The sequence below is a fragment of the Delphinus delphis genome, chromosome 1 (assembly GCF_949987515.2).
Source record: "Delphinus delphis chromosome 1, mDelDel1.2, whole genome shotgun sequence".
Lineage (NCBI taxonomy): Eukaryota > Metazoa > Chordata > Mammalia > Artiodactyla > Delphinidae > Delphinus > Delphinus delphis.
In genome coordinates this window covers 70,430,452-70,442,694 of record NC_082683.1, presented here as the reverse complement: position 1 = coordinate 70,442,694, position 12,243 = coordinate 70,430,452, and the positions used below count along the sequence as shown (strand labels likewise).

At 39.1% G+C, this 12,243-nt stretch overlaps 1 pseudogene; it reads right to left on the bottom strand.

The window, feature by feature from the left end:
• Positions 1-371: 371 nt before the first annotated feature.
• On the bottom strand, positions 372-787 carry LOC132420859 (zinc finger CCCH domain-containing protein 18-like; annotated as a pseudogene).
• Positions 788-12,243: the final 11,456 nt, after the last annotated feature.

Sequence of the window (12,243 nt, the reverse complement as noted above, 5' to 3'; positions counted from 1 at the left end):
CAGGAGAAAGGAGTCTGGCCTCTGGAGCAGGGGGACTGTGAAGTACTAAAGAGATGAATATCGTATATTTTGTACCTTTAATCTGGACTCTGAATGGTATGGAATTTGATATTGGTGAAGGAGGAGTGGACAATGGTGTCACAACATCTTTCATGAAGAATCGGCAGGTGGGACGAGCCCTCACCTTCCTGTCACTGGGGTCCTTCACTTCATCCTCCTCCAGGTCATCATTGTCGATCTCTCCATCGTTGTCCTCTTTTCTCCTTGGCGGCCTCCACAGGCTCCCTGTCCTCCATGCCGCGGACGCCCGCCTTCCCGTCCTCCCCCTGAGCCCCTTCTCTCCTCTCCTCGTCATCCTTGGGCCCGGCCTTCTAGGTGTCGTCCTCCTGCGTGGCGGGGGCGGGCTCCTTGGGGACCTCCTCATCGTAGTCTAACTTGTGCTTGTCCAGGCCCCTGGTGACTGACGAGGCCTCGTCCCTCAGGTCGCTGGTGCAGTCTTCCTTCCCCGGGTCCCCCTCAGCCTGCGGGGGCCTGGCCGGGCCCCCGCTTGGCTCCTGAGCCTCAGTGTCCCGGTCCTCCTCGTTGGAGCGACTCTCTTCTTCCTCCTGGCTCAGTCCCGGGGCGACGTTCTCCTCGTCCTCCACGTCAGAAGCCCTCCCCCCGCCCCATCCAGATCCTGCTCAGACCCACTTTCCCTCAGGATGTCACTGTCAGAGAGCCCCTGCTGCTCCACTTCTTCATTCTCTGGAGAGCAAGGGTCCCAGTCAGGGCTCTCGGCCACAACCATCAGTACCCACGGTTCTCAGCACAAGGGCAGAGAAGGGGCCACGGCTTCGCAGGTGTCAGGGCAGAACGGAAAAGACGTCCCTCAGCACTTCCACTCCTCACAGGCTCCGGCTTGAGGCGCGACGCAGGCGGAACAAACGGGCTCCACTACCCGAGGGGGCCGGCCATTGTGCGACGTCATCAGGCCGCGACGGTTGTCTGCGGGCCGGCGGGCTTCTCTCGCTTCCCACGCCCTCCGTCCGCTTCCTTCCAGCCTCCGCACGGCCGCCTCTGTGTGGCGGCGCCCCCACAGCGCACCTCTTTTTCTCTTCTTCTTCTGGGACTCCTATAATTCGAATGTTGGTGTGTTGAATGTTGTCTCAGAGGTCTCTGAGACTGTCCTCAATTCTTTACATTCTTTTTCCTTTATTCTGCTCTGAGTAGTTATTTCCACTATTTTATCTTCCAGGCCACTTATCCATTTTCCTGCCTCAGTTATTCTGCTAATGATTTCTTCTAGAGAATTTTTAATTTCATTTATTATATTGTTTATCATTGTTTGTTTGCTCTTTAGTTCTTCTAGGTCCTTGTTAAACGTTTCTTGTATCTTCTCCATTCTATTTCCAAGATTTTGTATCATATTTACTATCATTACTCTGAATTCTTTTTCAGGAGACTGCCTGTTTCCTCATTTGTTTGGTCTGGTGTGTTTTTACTTTGCTCCTTCATCTGCTGGGTATTCCTCTGTCTTCTCATTTTGCTTAACTTACTGTGTTTGCGGTCTCTGTTTTGCAGGCTGCATGTTTGTAGTTCCCGTTGTTTTTGGTGTCTGCTCCCAGTAGGTAAGGTTGGTTCAGTGGGTTGTGTAGGCTTCCTGGTGGAGGAGACTGACGCCTGTGTTCTGGTGGATGAGGCTGGATTTTGTCTTTCTGGGTGGCAGGACCGCATCCGATGATGTGTTTTGGAATGTCTGTGAACTTATTAGGATTTTAGGCAGCCTCTCTGCTATTGGGTGGGTTGTGTTCCTGTCTTGCTAGTTGTGTGGCATGGGGTGTCCAGCACTAGAGCTCGCTGGTCTTTGAGTGGAGCTGGGTCTTAGCATTGAGACGGAAATCTCTGGGAGAGCCTTCACTGATTTATAGTACTTGGGACCGGGAGGTCTTTGGTGGTCTAATGTCCTGAACTCGGCTCTCCCACCTCAGAGACTCAGGCCTGACTCCAGGCTGGAACACCAAGACACTGTCAGCCACACTGCATTAGTTGTGCCACCTGCATCTTCTCACTGAGCTTTAGCCGAGTCTGCAGGAAAAGCTTTGATAATTTTCTGAACCTGCCAGCCTTTCGTCCTGGAGTATTCAAGGTTCTCTCAGCCCATGGGTGCACTGCTGGGGAAGAGGGAGGCAGCCACTGACCAGATGCGGCATGGAGCCTGGAGCCAGGCAGGGAACGCACTCAAGCCCTGAACCCCTGGCTGTTTCACCTTTAGTAACAGTTTTCAACTTTGTAATATGTATTGTGCTTTCAGTTAAATTTTATAAAATATATTCATCTGACATTTGGGCCAGATTGTGTGACAAAAAGCAAATGTCATGCATTATAGAGAACACCTTCAATTTACTTTATAACAGTCTAATAGTTCGTTTACTATTATTTTTGATGTTCAAATAACTGTAGCAGAAAGCCAGAAACATTGAAAAAGAAGTCTAATTTTTATTTGTTTAAATCTCAAAGGATCACATTTCACAAAAGAAAGTAAAGTCAAGTCCAAGGGCCTGGTATAAGGCTCTTAGCTCTAGCAATTACTTGTTGTGTCCTCTTGGAAAAATGACTACTTGCTGCCTCTTTTTTTCTCATTTGTAAAGTGGGAAGATTGTAATAGAACCCACTCCAAAGAATACAAGGAGGAGAAATTAAGTAATCTACAGCAAATGCTGGTAATTAGGAAACAATTGGTAAACATCAGCATTATTATCTGATGTTACCATTTTGAGTACACATACATGCTTTTCATTGTCATAGTTTCCTGTATGTGATTTTTTTCCCTTCACCTTGGTAATATTTTGTTCAAAGGCAGGGGGATGAACAATAGATATTCATTAGCCCACAGTTTGTCTGAAAATGATCATCTTGCATTTTTGGTACGAGTTGCCGAACTTGAATAGTACTAAAGATTTAAAAAATGATAAAATTGAGCATCCCTGGTGGTGCAGTGGTTGAGAGTCCGCCTGCCGATGCAGGGGACACGGGTTCGTGCCCTGGTCCGGGAAGATCCCACTTGCCGTGGAGCGGCTGGGCCGTGAGCCATGGCCACTGAGCCTGCACGTCCAGAGCCTGTGCTCCGCAATGGGAGAGGCCACAACAGTGAGAGGCCCGCGTACAGAAAAAAAAAAAAAAAAGATAAAATCCAATGAATATGCAGATTATACTAGATACTAGATGGACCAAAACATATTAGAAGGACAGAGCAACAAATTTGTTTTCCTCTTCTTTTAATTGTGCCTTATGAAGTTAAAATGTATAACAAAGTAATTTTTTAATCTCTGAAAAGAATTATTTTATTTGCTTTTTATGACATACCAAAATTATTTAATTAACATGGAATTAGATAATTAAACATTTAATCTACATTTGGGAAATATAAGCAGAAAATGCCACTATAATTAAAAAATGTATTATGCATTTATATAAAATATTCTATATTCTTGGTATATTACTAGGTAATTTTTGTTGTAAAATTAAACTATTGGTCCTTATCTTTAAAAGCATAGAAGCTCAGAGTGATACTGATGATACAAATATGCAAGAACTTAGAAACAACTGAAAAAATAAGGAACTAATACCAGTGAAACAAAGTTCTTATTTGAAGTACACTCTGGTGGGATTAGACTTTATTTACTCTGAGAACTGTGATTGTATTACCTGCAGAACTGGGTGGGTGGGTATTATTGTATGCTTTGTATACTGGCAGGGTTCAAAAGTTCACAACTCTCTTTTTGCCAAGGGTTATGTCTGCCTGTTTGGATTTTCCTCTAACCTCCCTCTCCCCTCACCCTGCGCGTGCGCGCACCCACACACATACACACCCCCCTCACCTGTAGTTTCTGTATAGCCCATTCTTTACTCATCTTCCCAGATCTGAACTTGGATCTTACTTCTGTCACATAAATTAGCTGTGAACTCAGTCCAGTTATTGAAGCTCCATGAGCCTCAGTTAACTGGGTTCATTCACTCATTATGATAGTAACCAACTCACACAATTTTTTTGTCAAAGATATGAGTAGGTAAAATATTTAAGCTGATTTTATGAGTTTCACATCCTTGCTTTAAAATACTTCCATTAATCCAATGAACCTGTATATTCCTATAGAAAATGTTCAGGGAAAAAGGATTTCTGTGAAATCCCCCAAATGTGGGACTTTAAAATAATGTGTTTTATAAATGCATGTGTGTTATAAAATGCCTCCACCAGTGAAAAAATATTGCTTTGAAAGAAAACTCTGAAGCCAGTAAAGATTTGATTAGAGGCAACTTCTTTGGGAAACTACCTGGTTTGTAAAGGTGACATTAATTCTCTTCTTACTCTCAGAAATTTGACAATACTTAAATATCTTATTTCGTTTCTATTGCTCAGAACTCTCTTGACTCATCCTCTATATTTTTTCTTTGTCCTGTTATCCCACTAGACAACAAAGCCCCTTGCACCTGAAAATCCTTTCCCTTTGGATCTGCCAAATCAAGGCCTTCTGCAAATTCCCTTTTCATGTTGCTTCTCTGAAGTTTGCAATATGCACTAGACAGAACACTAGTTGAACAACAATAGGCACCCCAGGAATAGACTGATAAATAATAGATAGACAGAGAGATGGTAAAAGCTATTGACTCTTTCCTTCCATAGTTAAAAAAGAGAAAAATGAGCAGGAAAGATGAACAGGGAATTGGATCAAAATTAGCCAAACTTTTAATAATTGAGCCTTATCTTATAATTTATTAATGCCCTTATAATAGCCAAGAATTATTTTTTTGTTATTTGTAATAAATATATTAAATGAGGCTAACATTATTAAATGGATTAAGTTTCAACTGCTAAGCACAAAGAGCAACTTAATTAGATGTTAGTATTGAGTAGTAACTTAATTAGATGTTAGTATTTATCATATGTAAAGATCAATGCCTCCAGATAAAATAGCTAATGTTTATATAGTGTTTACTATGTCCTAGGCAAACTAACAAACTCTACCTAGATTAACTTAATTCCTACAGAAAAAACTATAAGCAATATACTGTTACTGAGGTTAAGGGAGGTTAGAGAGATTTGTAATAGGGTAAAGAACTGTCTGCATTTATTCAGTTTAGAGGTAGAAGGGTCCAGGTATGGTTGCTGATCATTTGATGCTTCCAGAGCCAATGCTGTAAGCCTTTATGCTCAAAGACCTAAACAACAAACAAAGCTGGAATAAACAGCAAAACATACTTTACAAAAAGACAAAATAACTTCTGACTTGAATGGCATTTTTTATGTTAGAACATGATTAGCCAAATATAATATTGTATTAAACTATTCCTGCATCAGATATTTTTTCCATGTCTAGCAAAGGTTTTAATACAAGATATTATCCTGCTGGTATGCAGACAATTTACAAAATCAATATATTTTGTATAGTCTGTTAATAGATATTTCAGCAGAGCATTTTGTCTCATGTATGTCCAGCAACATTATTACACCTCTGAAAAAGAAAGCAAAGGTTTAAAAATATTTAATTAAGAAACTTTTTTTTTAAATTGCCCTTAATTCCATGTATTTTCCTATTCATATGTTCATCTGAAAAATATTTACTTCCAGATTGTCAGTGCAAAAAGGGAAAGTGTTTTTTCACATTCATCTCGATATCTTTCTCCAGTACATTGTATTCTTATGTAATTCAGATATGAAATAATTATTTTGTGGTTTCAGTGTTTTAAAATATAGACCTATCTACATTCATCCATGAAAAGTGACTTGTTTTTCTTTACATGTATGTAATTGGGGTAAAATTAAGTAGTGTTTTTTATTTTACCTAAAGAACTTATTCAAGAAGTCATCTTTTGACAAATTATATGCTCATTTTTTTATCCTCAAATTTCAGACTGTGTTTTGCAAACTGATTTTTTTAAATAACACGTATTATTTTCTTTTCCTATACCACTAGGGAAAGCCATTCTTAACAAATAGAATTAGGATTGGTATTGCACCTACATATATATACATATATTACATTTAAGACTTTAATAATATTATAAGCCTAGGTTAAGACAAATTTCAATAGATGCTAACTATTAAAACTGAACTTCTCTGAGTTCAAATTTTCTATCAGGTGGAAGGAAAGTAAGAAGCTCAAAACAACATGTTCTAAGGAAGAATTTTGGAAATTTATCCTAAGGAAAAAGAAATTTTATTTATGTGACATGTACTCAGAAATTATTAGTACTATTGTGAAGATTTGAAAATAGTTTATCTAAAAGAACCAGAAAAGGAAGAACAAACTAAGCTGAAATTTAGCTGAAGGAAGTAATGAGATCAGACCAGAAACAAATGAGAGACTAAAAAGACAACAGAAAAGATCAATGAAACTGAATTGGTTTTTAGAAAAGAAAAACAAAATTGACAAATCTTTAGCAAAACTAACTCAGAAAAAATGAGTGATGACATAAATTAATAAAATAATTAATAAACAATGAGACATTACAACTGATACCACAGAGATACAGAGAATAATGAAACTACTATGAGCAATTATGTGCCAACAAATCAGATAAATTAGGATAAATAGATAAATTTCTAGAAACACACAACTTACTAAGAGTGAATCATGAAGTAATAGAAAAATCTAAGCAGTCCAATAACAAGCCAGGAGATTGAACTGTAGTCAAAAATTCCCCAACAAACAAAAGCACAGGACCAGATGGCTTCACAGTAAAATCTACAAAATATTCAAAGAAGAATTAATACCAGTCCTTCTCAAATTCTTCCAAAGAATTGAAGAGGAAGGAACACTTCCAAACTCATTTTACCAGGCCACCATTACCCTGATACAAAACCAGACAAGGACATTACAAGAAAAGAAAATTACAGGCCATGTCCTTGAAGAACATAGATGTAAAAATCCTGAACAAATATTTGCAAACCGAATTCAAGAGCACATTAAAAGAATTATACAACATGATCAAGTGGGATTAATTCCTGGGATGCCAGGATGATTCAACATATGTAAGTCAGTAAATGTAATACACCACATTCACAGAATGAAGAATAAAAATCATAAGATCATTTCAATAGATACAGAAAAAGCATTTAACAAAGAGCAACAAATTTTCATAATAAAAATTCTCAAATTATTGCATAACTTTAATATGTTGAGGGAATGTTCCTCAACATATTAAAAACCATATTTGACAAATCCACAGTTAACATCATACTCTGATAAAAAGTTAAAGACTTTCCTCTAAGAACAGGAATAACACAAGGAAGCCCAGTCCTTCCGTTTCTATAGCATTGTTTTTTCCGTTAACATAGCACTGGAATTTCTAGCCAGAACAATTAGGCAAGTAAAAGAAACCAGCCATACAAATCAAAAAGGAAGAAGTACAGTTGTATCTGTTTGCAGATGATGTAATCTTATATTTATAAAACCCTGAAGACTCCACCAAAAAACTGTTAGAATTAATAAATGAATTCAGTAAATTTGCAGGATATAAAATCAACTACAGAAATCAGTTGTATTTCTATACACAAATAACAAATTATCTGAAAGAAAAATTAAGAAATTTCATTTACAATAATATCAAAAAACAGTAAAATACTTAAGAATAAATTTAATCAAGGAGGTGAAGACCTGCATACTGCAAACTATAAGGCATTGATGACAGAGATTGAAGAAAACACAAATAAATGGAAAGCTATCTCATGTTCTTGGATTGGAAGAATATTGTGAAAATGTTCATATCATCCAAAGCAAACTACAGATTGAATGCAATTCCTGTTAAAATTCCAATGGCATTTTTCACAGAAATAGCAAAATTATCTTAAAATATGTATGAAGCCACAAAAATCCCTGAATAGCCAAAACAATTCTGAGAAAAAACAAAGCTGGAGTCATCAAGCTTCCTGATTACATGCTATATTACAAAGCTTTTGTAATCAAAACAGTATGGCAGCAGTTCCCCAACTTTTCTGGCACCAGAGACCGGTTTTGTGGAAGAAAATTTTTCCATGGACTGGGGGAGGGAGATGGTTTCGGTATGATTCAAACACATTACATTTATTGTACACTTTATTTCTATTATTATTACATTGTAATATATAATGAAATAATTATACAGCTCACCATAAAGCAGAATCAGTGGGAGGCCTGAGCTTGTTTTCCTGCAACTAAATGGTCTCATCTGGAGGTGATGGGAGACAGTGACACTAACGTGTGTTACTTATGTCTAGTTTACTCCGTAATCTCGTTTTGGTTGCTGTCACTGCAGAAAACTGCTTCACAAAGATAGGATATTGGAAATGGAAGTACGCTTTTCATTGCTTTTGTGGCAATCTCAGGATATCCCACCTTGACTTTAATCCAGAACGTATGGAGATTTGAAGTTGTGTCAAACACACTTTTTTTTTTTTTTTTTTTTTTTTTGCGGTATATGGGCCTCTCACTGTTGTGGCCTCTCCGGTTGCGGAGCACAGGCTCCGGACGCACAGGCTCAACGGCCATGGGTGGGATCTTCCCGGACCGGGGCACGAACTCGTGTCCCCTGCATCGGCAGGCGGACTCTCAACCACTGCGCCACCAGGGAAGCCCTCAAACACACTTTTAAGGCCACCATCACTTGCAGTCTCAAGCAGTTGATACTCTTCTAGCATGGACAAAGTCTATTCACCTGGCTTATTCACAAATCGGTCACGGATCCATTCCTTCCCAGTTCGGAAGTCTTTTGTGGTTGGGAAGTAATGCTCAAGCTCTTTTGAAAGCTGAGATCAGTGATCGTGCACCAGCTGGTAGAAAGAAGGCCCTGGCTCATTCTCTTTCAAAATCTCTGCTAATGTTTGAAACATGTCAGAAATCCCAATGTTCACTCGTTGTCCCCATAATTCTGGTTTGGCTTTGATGCAGCCACTTCATCTGCCAACTTGAACACAGTTGTTGTTCTCCCCTGACGTGACAGATTAAGTTCACTGAGCAGGTTGAATATGTCACACAAGTAAGCAAGTTTTGCAACCCATTCTGTGTCACTGAAATGTGCTGCCAGTCGTGACTGTTCTTCTAAAAGTAATCTCTGGAGCAGCTCTCATAACTCAGAAACTCTGGCCAGTAATCTACCTTTAGAAAGCCATCTCACTTCTGTGTCTAAGAGAAGACGTGTGTGCTCTGCGTCTGTCTCCTCACAGAGCTGTGCAAACAGATGCGAGTTAAGGGCATGTACTTTAATGTGGTTGATAATTTTAATCACATCCTGCAAAACGTTGTTAAGTTCAGGTGACGTTTCTCGGCTAGCCAGCATTTCTCTATGGGTGACACAGCACATAGACTCACATTCAGAAGCGACCTCTTTGACCCGAGTAGTGAAACCAGAAAGCCAGCCAGTCATGCAGCCGTTCTGTCTGTGTGTATACCGACACAAAATGACCAATTCAGTTTTCCTGATATGTAATAATTCAAAGACTTGAATAATTCTGCAGCTGTGGTGTTGGTTGGCAACAAAAGTGCACATAACATATCCTCACGCGCATCCTCCCAAAAAATATATCACACAAAAGCAAGCATTGTTGCCTTGTTGTCAACATCGGTAGACTCGTCAACCTGGATTGCATACCATGGTGACTCATTAGTTCTCTCTGACAATTGTGTCTTAATATCCTCTGCTATTTTATCTGTTTGTCTAGTTATGGTGCTAGCCGAAAGAGGAACATGTGCCACCTTTTGAACTGCAGCCTCACCTAAAAGTTCACGACAAATGTCCTTAGCAGCAGGCAGGATCAACCCTTCACCAATAGTAGAGGGCTTCTTAGATTTAGCAATGCAGTTAGCCACCAAGAATGATGATCTCAGTGCAGACAAATTTGATGAACTGGTGGCCTTCAATAATTGCTTCTGTTCTTCATGTTCACAATTTTTTCTTTTGAAAAACTCCAAAGGCTTGTTTTTTAATGCAGGATGCTTGGTCTCCATGTGGGGAAGCAGTTTTGAAGATTTCATGGCTTCATTGGATAGCTAGTCATCACGTATTATACAAAGAGGGCTTGGAGAATGTGAATCACCTGTTGTAATGAACCTGTAGTTTAAGTAGCACTCTTGGTATTTTCTTTTAAATGCAGCTTTCTTTTTGTTGGCAGTCTTAGAGTCTTCTGCTGTCTCATCATTGGGTCTTTCCCCCTTTTCAAAGAAGCTCTCCAGCGACGTTTGCTTTTTACTCATTTTGGCTAGGGTTAGCTTGTGAGCTTACCAAAACTGTGACTGAGACAAGTACGCAGTGCAGGAAAGAGGCGCAGATGGAAGTGGTAAATAAAATAATGGGTGGGCCACATTCGAACTAAAATAAGTGTCCAATTCTGACTTAAAGCCTGCGAACAGATGCAGCTTAATTGTCACTTGCCACTCGCTGATGGGTTTTGATATGAGTCTGCAAGCAATTGATTTATTATGGTCTTTGTGCAGTCAAACCTCTCTGCTAATGATAATCTGTATTTTCAGCCTCTCCCCAGCGCTAGCATCACCACCTCAGCTCCACCTCAGATCATCAGGCATTAAGTTCTCATAAGGAGCGTGCAACATAGATCCCTCGCATGTGCAGTTCACAGTAGGGTTTGAGCTCCTGTGAGAATCCAATGCCACCGCTGATCTGACAGGAGGCGGAGCTCAGGCGGTAATGCCAGCGATGAGGAACAGCTGTAAATACAGATGAAACTTCGCTCGCTTGCCCGCCGCTCACTTCCTGCTGTGTGGCCCGGTTCTTAACAGGTCACAGACCGATACCAGGGGTTGGGGACCCCTGCAGTATGGCACTGACATAAGAACAGGTGCATAGACCAGTGAAACAGAATAGACAGCCCAGACATAAACCCACGCATATATGTTTAACTAATTTTTGACAAGGATGTCAAGAATATAGAGTAGGGAAAGGATAGCCTCTTCAATAAATGGGTTCAGAGAAATTGGATAGCCACAATATCCACAATATCCAGAAGAATGAAAGTGGACCTCTATCTTACACCACTCAGAAAAATTAACTCAAAAAGAACCAAACACTTATATGTATGACCTGAAACTGAAACTCCTCAAAGAAAACACAGAAAAAAAGATCTTTGACCTTCGTCTTGGCAATGATTTCTTGGATAAGACACAAAATCTTAGGCAACAAAAGCTAAAATAAACAGGTAGGACCACATCAAACTAAAGAGAAAGGAAGATCAAAGGAAAAAATCAAACTGCACATCAAAGGAAATAATCAGTAAACTGAAAAAGGGGGAAATATTTGCCAATTGATAATATAAAAAGAACTCATAAAATTCAACATCAATAAAACAAGTAATCCAATTAAAATGCAGACAAAGAACATAAATAGACATTTTTCCAAAGAAGACATACAAATGACCAATAGGTACATGAAAAGGTACTCAACATCACTTATCATCAAGGAAATGCAAATCAAAACCATAATGAGATTTCACCTCACACCTGTTAGAATAGCTATTATAAAAAAGAGAAGAGATAAATGTTGGCATGGATGTGACACTTTATACACTTTGGATGGGAATGCAAACTGATACAGCCACTATGGAAAACAATATAGCAGTTTCTCAAGAAACTAAAAATTGAACTACCATATCATCCAGTATTCCTACTCCTGAGTATATAGCCAAAGGAATTGAAATCAGTATTTTGAAGAGATATCCACACATCCATGTTCATTGACTCATTACTCACAAAGTAAGATATAAAACAAGCTAAATGTCCTTCAACAAATGAATGAGTGAATAAAGAATATGTGATATATATGCATATAATGTAATATATATATATAATATATACACACACACGATGGAGTATATCTATCATCTCTCTCTCTCTCTCTCTCTCTCTCTCTCTCTCTCTCTCTCTCTATATATATATATATATATATATATATATATGTGATGAAATTTTATTCAGCCATAATAAAGGAACTCCTGCTTTTCTGACATGGAAAGACCTGGATTGTGCTCAGTGAAGTAAGCCAGATAGAGAAAGACAAATACGTATATCACTTACATGTAGAATCAAAGAAGAGAAAAAAGCCAGTTTTAGAGAAACAGAGAGTAAAATGTTGGTTGTCAGAGGCTGGGAGGAGGAAGAGTGGGGTGATTTAAGTCAATATGTACAGCATGATGACTGTAGTTAATAATATGCTTTTGTATACTTGAAAGTATACGAGTAGATCCAAGGTATTCTCACCACACACACACACTCACACACA